Consider the following 7,404-nt stretch of genomic DNA (forward strand, 5'->3'; position numbering starts at 1 on the left):
GCATCCCAACCGTGAGGCATGGGGGTGGCAGCATCATGTTGTGGGGGTGCTTTTCTGCAAGAGGGACTGGTGCACTTCACAAAATATATATCATATCATGACTTATATCAACATCCTTTGCTTGCCCATTCACTATACAGTTAAAGAACTCTGACTGACACCCAATAGCTTAAAGGACCATCAAAATATTCGGATTGGACCAAAGACAGGTGTGCTGTAAAGCTAAACAAATTCTATTTCGCTCACTGAGCAGATGGTGGATCAATTGCAATTGTTTCTGTTGTTTGTTCTCTGGCAGTGACTCATTGCCACTGCCACTAATAACTGCAGTTTGTGTTTGTGCACACTTGCTCATATCCTCCTCAACATTTAACGTTACCAGCCGCCACTGACAGAAACTAGAAGAAAAAAAGTTCCCAGGATCCAAATCCCAGCTTGTTACGCAGCCTCTATTCCTGTGCAATTCTACACTTAAATTCTGTTAATAGTTTTTAAAATGTTCATAAACATACTCCATCCTTCTTTTTTCCCTTCTCGCATATCCACAGCTGCATACACTGTCTTTGGGATGGGGGGAGTAGAATTCCTGTTCTGATTTATATGATGGACCTGGTTTTAACCCAGCCGTGTGTGCTGAACGCATGCCATCATAGTGGCAGTTATTAGTATGCTGTTGAAAGTGACCAGATAGCATTTTACACCGGGTTTGGGTCAGGCTGGGCGGGTTGGGTGTTTCAGGAGTGGAGGGCCTCTCATCAGGTGTGTGAGTAAATCTGTCATACACTCCCACGCTGCACCACTCAACATGGACAGAAAACACTCATATTATATTGCCATGCTGAAATTATGGAACTTGGGAGGAAAAGGATTGTTGAAATTAAAACTGTCCATTTGACTGAAACTGTGTCTTGAGTGCTGCAGTTAGAAATGTGGGTTACCATATTTGACCTTTGGCTTCAGTAAAGCTGCTGTCCACCTTGCAATAAGTCATTTAGAAGTTCACGGATCATAATAATGGCAACAGAATACTAATGGCAGTCATAAATCATGATAATCCAACTACAAACCATAACATTGAAATCATTAAATTTGATCTTATATAATGCAAATAAAGGGTATTGTTATGGAAACACATCATGGGATGCTCTATTTAAATACAGGGTAATGTAATGGGAACAAATTAAGGAAAGGCCGGCCGGTAAAAATTCAAAGAAAGTCAAAGACTACAGCCATTTGTTATCCTTACTAGATCACTGGAGGGCCAATGCTAAACCCTAAACCACACCAATGAGCACTTGTAAAATGTCTGTTGGTAAGCTCTGTAGTAGCTGGATAAGTCGAAGAGGAATCTAGAAATAAATAAAATGGATTAGGCACTCTGAAAGCCTCCATCTTTACCCTACAGCTGGCTGGGTACCTCTCCTGTCTGTATGATAATAGCTTTTGTCAAGGCTCATGACCCAGTTCGTACAAAGTGGGAAATTACGTCATTTGCAAATGTGCTTTCATTCCATGATAGTGTATAATTGTACAAATGAAAAGAGATTATCTCTCTAGTCTTCCACAAACAGCTATCCAGCTTCATAGAGGGGATTGGAAAAAAGTGATCATTTGCCCAAAAAAACATGGCGTGGAAGCATGTAGTCAACCTTGGGCCCAGGTTATTTTAAAGGAAGCCAATCTTTGATCAGCCAAGCTGAAATGGCTAAGATAAGTAGGAGCTACATCTCGCGGCAGGACCGCGCTCTGCTCTGTTATTGCTGTTTCCTCCTTGGTTTCTCGAGAGCGGTAAATAGCGGCTACCCCCTCCATTTCTTCTTTCCCTGCACCCCCTCCTGTCTCCCCTCCCCCTTATCTGCTCCCCACTTTCTTCTGGAGATCTCTGTCACTTTAATCCACAGAGTCTGCCGCTGGTTAACAAGGAAATCCTGTGTCAATTATCACCAACCACTTCCTGCTGGGAGAGCGGTGGGGAATCAAAAGGGCCTGAGAGTCTTTCACACCAGAGAGGAGCAGTAGGCCTAATTAAATGGCCCTTGTGTCCTGCTGGCTGCTGGTGGCCGGGTGACAGATAGCTCGGCCTCAACGATAACCTCCTTTAGCTGACGATTGTTTTGATAGGGGAGCTAGTGGCACATTGGGTGCCCTAAGGTTGGCAGATTGGGATCCATGAGTCAAAATGAATTCACGTCCAAAGTGCCTGGTCCTAAGTAGGTGAATGATGGATGAATACTTAGGAATGTGTAAGTATGGCGGTAATATTTGGGACAGTTCGGGACAAGTCTGTCCACAGTGATAGCCTAGCCTAGATGGTGACAATGGAGTAAAAGCTGCACAAAACTTGTCACCCCCGGGTTAGTTTGGTATGAAATATAACATTTTATCAAGCAGACTCTACATGTTGAAATACATTTATGAACAGTCTTCATTCAATTCTATTCACTCTTTCCAATTGCTTAGAGATAGAGAGAACTGCTATCATCTTCTAGTCTTGCATGTGGGATCAAGTGAAACTGTCAAAAAGAAACCAAAATGAAGTGTTGCATACTTAGCTCTTCATGTATTGACCAAACCTGGCTTTGTCCAAGTGTTTAAGTCATTTAGCTACATGGTGAAGGTTCTACATATAGGTGCAGGTCCAATTGTTACTCACTTACTTATCCCTTCAAGAGTTACTGGCACATCCCCTTTTTCATTTGCGCTAGGGGTTGCACTTCTAGGATTTCAAAAACATTTATTGATTGGGAAGAAAACAAAAGTAGCAATTTTGAGCTAGTTACTATATATTGAAAATATTAGTTAGAAATAATAATACATTCACATTTCTTTCATACTTTAGTTCGATTTCCAAAACTTCCCTTTGGAAAAATGCAAAAGGAAAGAGGCTATTTGAGGGCAAAATATGCAGCACTCAAAATGATAATTCTCAGACATCTTTCAAGTGGAGGTCTGAGAAACGGCAGCTCAAGGTTCAAACTGCTTTATATCATCTTTATCATCATAAGGGGTCAGCAAATCGCCAACCTGCTTACCTTGTAGTAGCCACTTCACTCATAACTGTCACTTACAGGTATCTGGTGCCTGCATAATGCCAGATTATGCTATCACCCAGAGTCACCACAAAAAAGTGTTTCTTTGCATGTATTCATTAAAAAAATAACTGTTCAAAAAACTTGCCTGAATTATAAACTTCAAACTTGTGGTAGTATATTTGTTCACTGGACTTCCAGTGCTTGATAAAATTGGTAATAGAAGAGATGGAATGAAGTAAATTAGTATAAATATTTGTGCAGACAGCACAGAATCATACAAATTAAAAGTTTTGGTATTGAATTAAGATAAACAGCATGAAAAAAAGGCTGTAACGTTGTAAGCAGATATAATAATATTACAAATAAATAATAACACATTTGTTTACACTTTGAGATGTATTTACATCTTGCCAAACTCTGTAGGAGGACAAAAACCCAAAGACCTGCTAGCTCTCCCCAGTTCTATCCATTTCACCCCCCCCCTCCCTTCTCCTCCCCAATGCTCTCCCCCATTCTCAGCCTCTGGTGAAGGGTCCCCCCTCTGAGCACCTAGACCACCTTTATATTTTCGTATGGAGAGAGGGGGATGCAGAAAAACCAATTTACTAACAGAGCGACATCATCTGTTTGGCCGTTTATCTCTGACACACCACCCCTCAGTCCAGTGTTGACGGTACATGATATTCCATTAATCTGCCTAATGAAAATTTAACCAGTGTTATAAACAAATAATTGGCCATTATCCTCTCAAAGATTCCGAATAAATTACTTGGGCGTTTTTCATGGGCTTCTGAAAGAAGAAGAAGCTGGGCCCTCCTGATTGATGCTGGAATAAATGCGGGGCCTGCTCCGTCGCCGCGAATGGGTCTCGACTAAGCCTGTGATTGACTTAATGAGAGTCTTTGGGGTGAGTAAATGTTCCAAATTGCTCAGTCATTAGCTTTTGCTCGGCTGTCTGAAGATACCCCCGGATCTCCAGCACGGGTCTCTCCTCTTGTACCATTCCGCCTGCAATTACATTTTCATTTAGCGCAAACCTCTGAAGTCCGATAGGCAGGCCACTTTTCATTACGCTGGCCTCCTTTTTCTTTTTTATCTAAATGGTGTGAAATGTCTCTTCATTTAGACCAATTAAAGTTGAAAAAGACTGTGCTGTAATGAATTATCATACAAATTATTTACTTAATGCCACAATCTCGTTCCCTCTCTCCCTCTCCTCCTCTCTCCTCCTCCTCTTTCTGGCACCAGGGATGCAGAGAGCCAGGCAGACAGGGAGAGCGGTGAGAGGGAGGACATGGTGGGAGTCCACTCTGAATCTACTTTAAAATAGAAACTTCTCCCCTCAAATATATACTCGCATAAATTGCTGAGGTTATCCCCTTTTATCTAGGTTTTGCATTAACTTTGGGCTGTGGCTACTGTATTCCAGAATGGAAGAGGGAAGGAGCACCACTAGACGAACAAAGGCATATATCGTCAACATTACTGTCATTTCAGGAATTTCATTTCAGGAGATGTCTAAGCTCCTCTTAATTAAGAACAAGCTTATGCTTTCAAATTAACTCATTTTAATTGAGGGGGACGTTTTCCATCGGCAAGATGGTGTGGAGAATGTCTCAAGTCTCCTTCTCCAGGCTGCTGGCTGACACACAAACACTGGGAGAGTTCAGAACTATCACAGCAGCCACATCCACTCCACTGGGACTGCCTCTCTCTATCTCTCCACACTAGGGCACAACACTACTAAAGGCTCCTCCATTAGCCTTATACGTCAGCGACTTACTGCATAATTATTCAGCCACAATACAAGGCAGCAGCTAAATGTACCCACATTGTTGTTGTTTTTTAGGAATGGTGAAACTGTATATTATATCTTCTGTTGTTTTTGTTTTGCATCAGTCTGAATCAGAGCCCAGTAGCACTGGGCAAAGCTGATAGAGCTGAAGTGGCTTGTCACCATGGAGACTGCAGCTCCAGCTCCATGCCAGAGCAGTTTCGGCACAGGCCCCAAGATGAGGGGGCAGCAGGAGGGGGCCACCAGGGCGTCCCTGTCCAACCCCAATCCCCCTATAAACCCACACTCCTCTCCAAATAGGAGGGGAGGTCTGGCCTCAGAGAGAACCCAGATACACTGCTTTGGGCCGTATTTAAACAACAATGCATTGGAAAAACTATCCTAGATGAATTACTTTTAAGTTTGATGATGAAATCTAAATGCTATGGGGGGGGGGAAATAAACCCATGAGGGTCCGATCCAGAGGAGGTGTCAAAGTGTTGTTAGACTCACAGGGCAATAACGTTAAGTGCTCCATGATTTGTGCTAATCGGTATGAAATCACCCACAGTGCTTATGTGCAGCTACCGCTTCTGTAACACTGGCTCTGTTCAGCGTCAGGGCCGATTCGTTCTGACAGCTTCGAAATGCAAATACCAAATGGTCACCCACCTTGAAAACTTTACTCTTAGGTACAGCAGAGTAGACTTAGAAGAGCAAAAAAAATCTTCCCGTTTGAGTCATTTAGTGGACGCTCTTATCCAGAGCGACGGCATACATTTTCGTAGTTGTTCATCCAGGTCCCCTGTGAGTATCAAACCCACAACCCTGGTGGTGCAAGTGCCATGCTCTACCAACTGAGCCACACGTTTCTAATCAGTCCTCATTGGCTTGATTTTCTTTGGAATTGTTTGCATTGATCATCCAATTAGAATAAACAAATAAACATGAGACCTAAAGGCAATTAAAACATGATTAATGACTTCAACTGCAGTGATATGGCGAGGGCCCCTGAACAGGCCAAATTGAACTCTGGCGGAACAAACAAAAGAGGTGATATAAAGAGTCAGAATCACCATATATTATGTACATTTGACTGAGTTCACCTCTGTTGAACAGTCACTATCACCTTAGACCATGAATGTCATTCTGAAAACAAACATAGTAACAAGCATCTGTTAAGTGGTTAAACACTAGAGCTGAAGGAAATGGTCTGAGACCCGATGCAAAAAAACCCTGCTCGTTTAGATGTGTCAAAGGATAGGTAGGCTGTCCAGTCACCACACATACGGCTAGACAGGGGATGTTTGCTCAATCAAACACAAAGCAGTCTGGGTTATCATACTCAAGTCAAGTGCCTTAGAATTATGCATGGCAGTGTGCATGCGTGTATGTACAGCTTATGCATGCTAATGGCTGATTTGCTAGTCCTGTGTTTTCATGGTCCGGAATAAGATGGCAACCTATCTTTTCTGAAAACAGCAGAGGGATAGACTGCCCATAGTCTTATATACAGTATGTATCATGTATTGTCATAGCTATGCCTATATTCTAGTAATGGTCGTTGTAATAACACATAGCAGTACACTCGAATTGTGTTACGTGAGAGCATAGCTCTGGCTTGTGTTTCATATTAAGAATAAGATTAAGGTCACTTTATTGGTCAATGGCACATGAGGTCCAATCAAAATTTTACTTCCTCTTTTAACCCAACCTCTTTGAAAGACACACATGGGTTTTGCAGAGGTGTGGGGGCTGCCACACTGGGTGCCCGTGAGCTGTTGTAGAGGGAGGGGGGTGGAGGGGGTTAAGTGCCTTGCTCAAGGGCACAACGGCATCTAGGATTTGATAACAGCAACCCTTAAGTTGCCAGCTTACTTTCAGACATATTCTTCCCATCGGACTTAGGATTCAAACTGGCAACCCTCTGGTGGCTGGCTCGCCTCTTTAACCACTAGGCTACCTGCCGCCCTTATCATATATCCTGAATGAAGCAAAGCAGCTGTTACCATACATGTGATAGCATCAAATGAATCATGAACGGATAAGAGAAGTGTGGGGAAGTACCTTACAAATGTCCCTCACGTACAGTATCTGATCCAAACCTTACAGTCCTAATACAGCACCGTCTTTGTAATGCCACTGTCTTTGCAATGTCTTAGCACGAACGTTTCCAACCTTTCAAGAAACAAGAAAATTGTGACTCTTCTAGCCTCTCTCTCCTACCTTACCATCACATAATATGGGCACGTGGCACATTGTGTAAGGACACGTAAATGTGTTAGACAACAAATGGACGAATATCGATGCCACTTGTCATGTAATAGTTTCCTTTGAAAAAAAATGGTGTCAGGAATCGTATTGAGCTGCCAGTGTTTGTTTGATGGTGGTTGAGCTTTTATGACTTCATTGTGCAGTGAGGCAGATCACATCAGAAGAAAGTCTTTGCAAACCTGCGGGATCACATTACCTACCTCCCACCTGAACACAATGGGCTTGTTTCTTTAGTATTAATAACCAAGTCTCACCTATACAAAATCAATTTGAAAGTATGCTTTTGCTCCTGAATGGAAAGCGGAAGAACTATTAATTAAAAGT

Source organism: Salmo trutta, chromosome 5 (genome assembly GCF_901001165.1).
Source record: "Salmo trutta chromosome 5, fSalTru1.1, whole genome shotgun sequence".
Lineage (NCBI taxonomy): Eukaryota > Metazoa > Chordata > Actinopteri > Salmoniformes > Salmonidae > Salmo > Salmo trutta.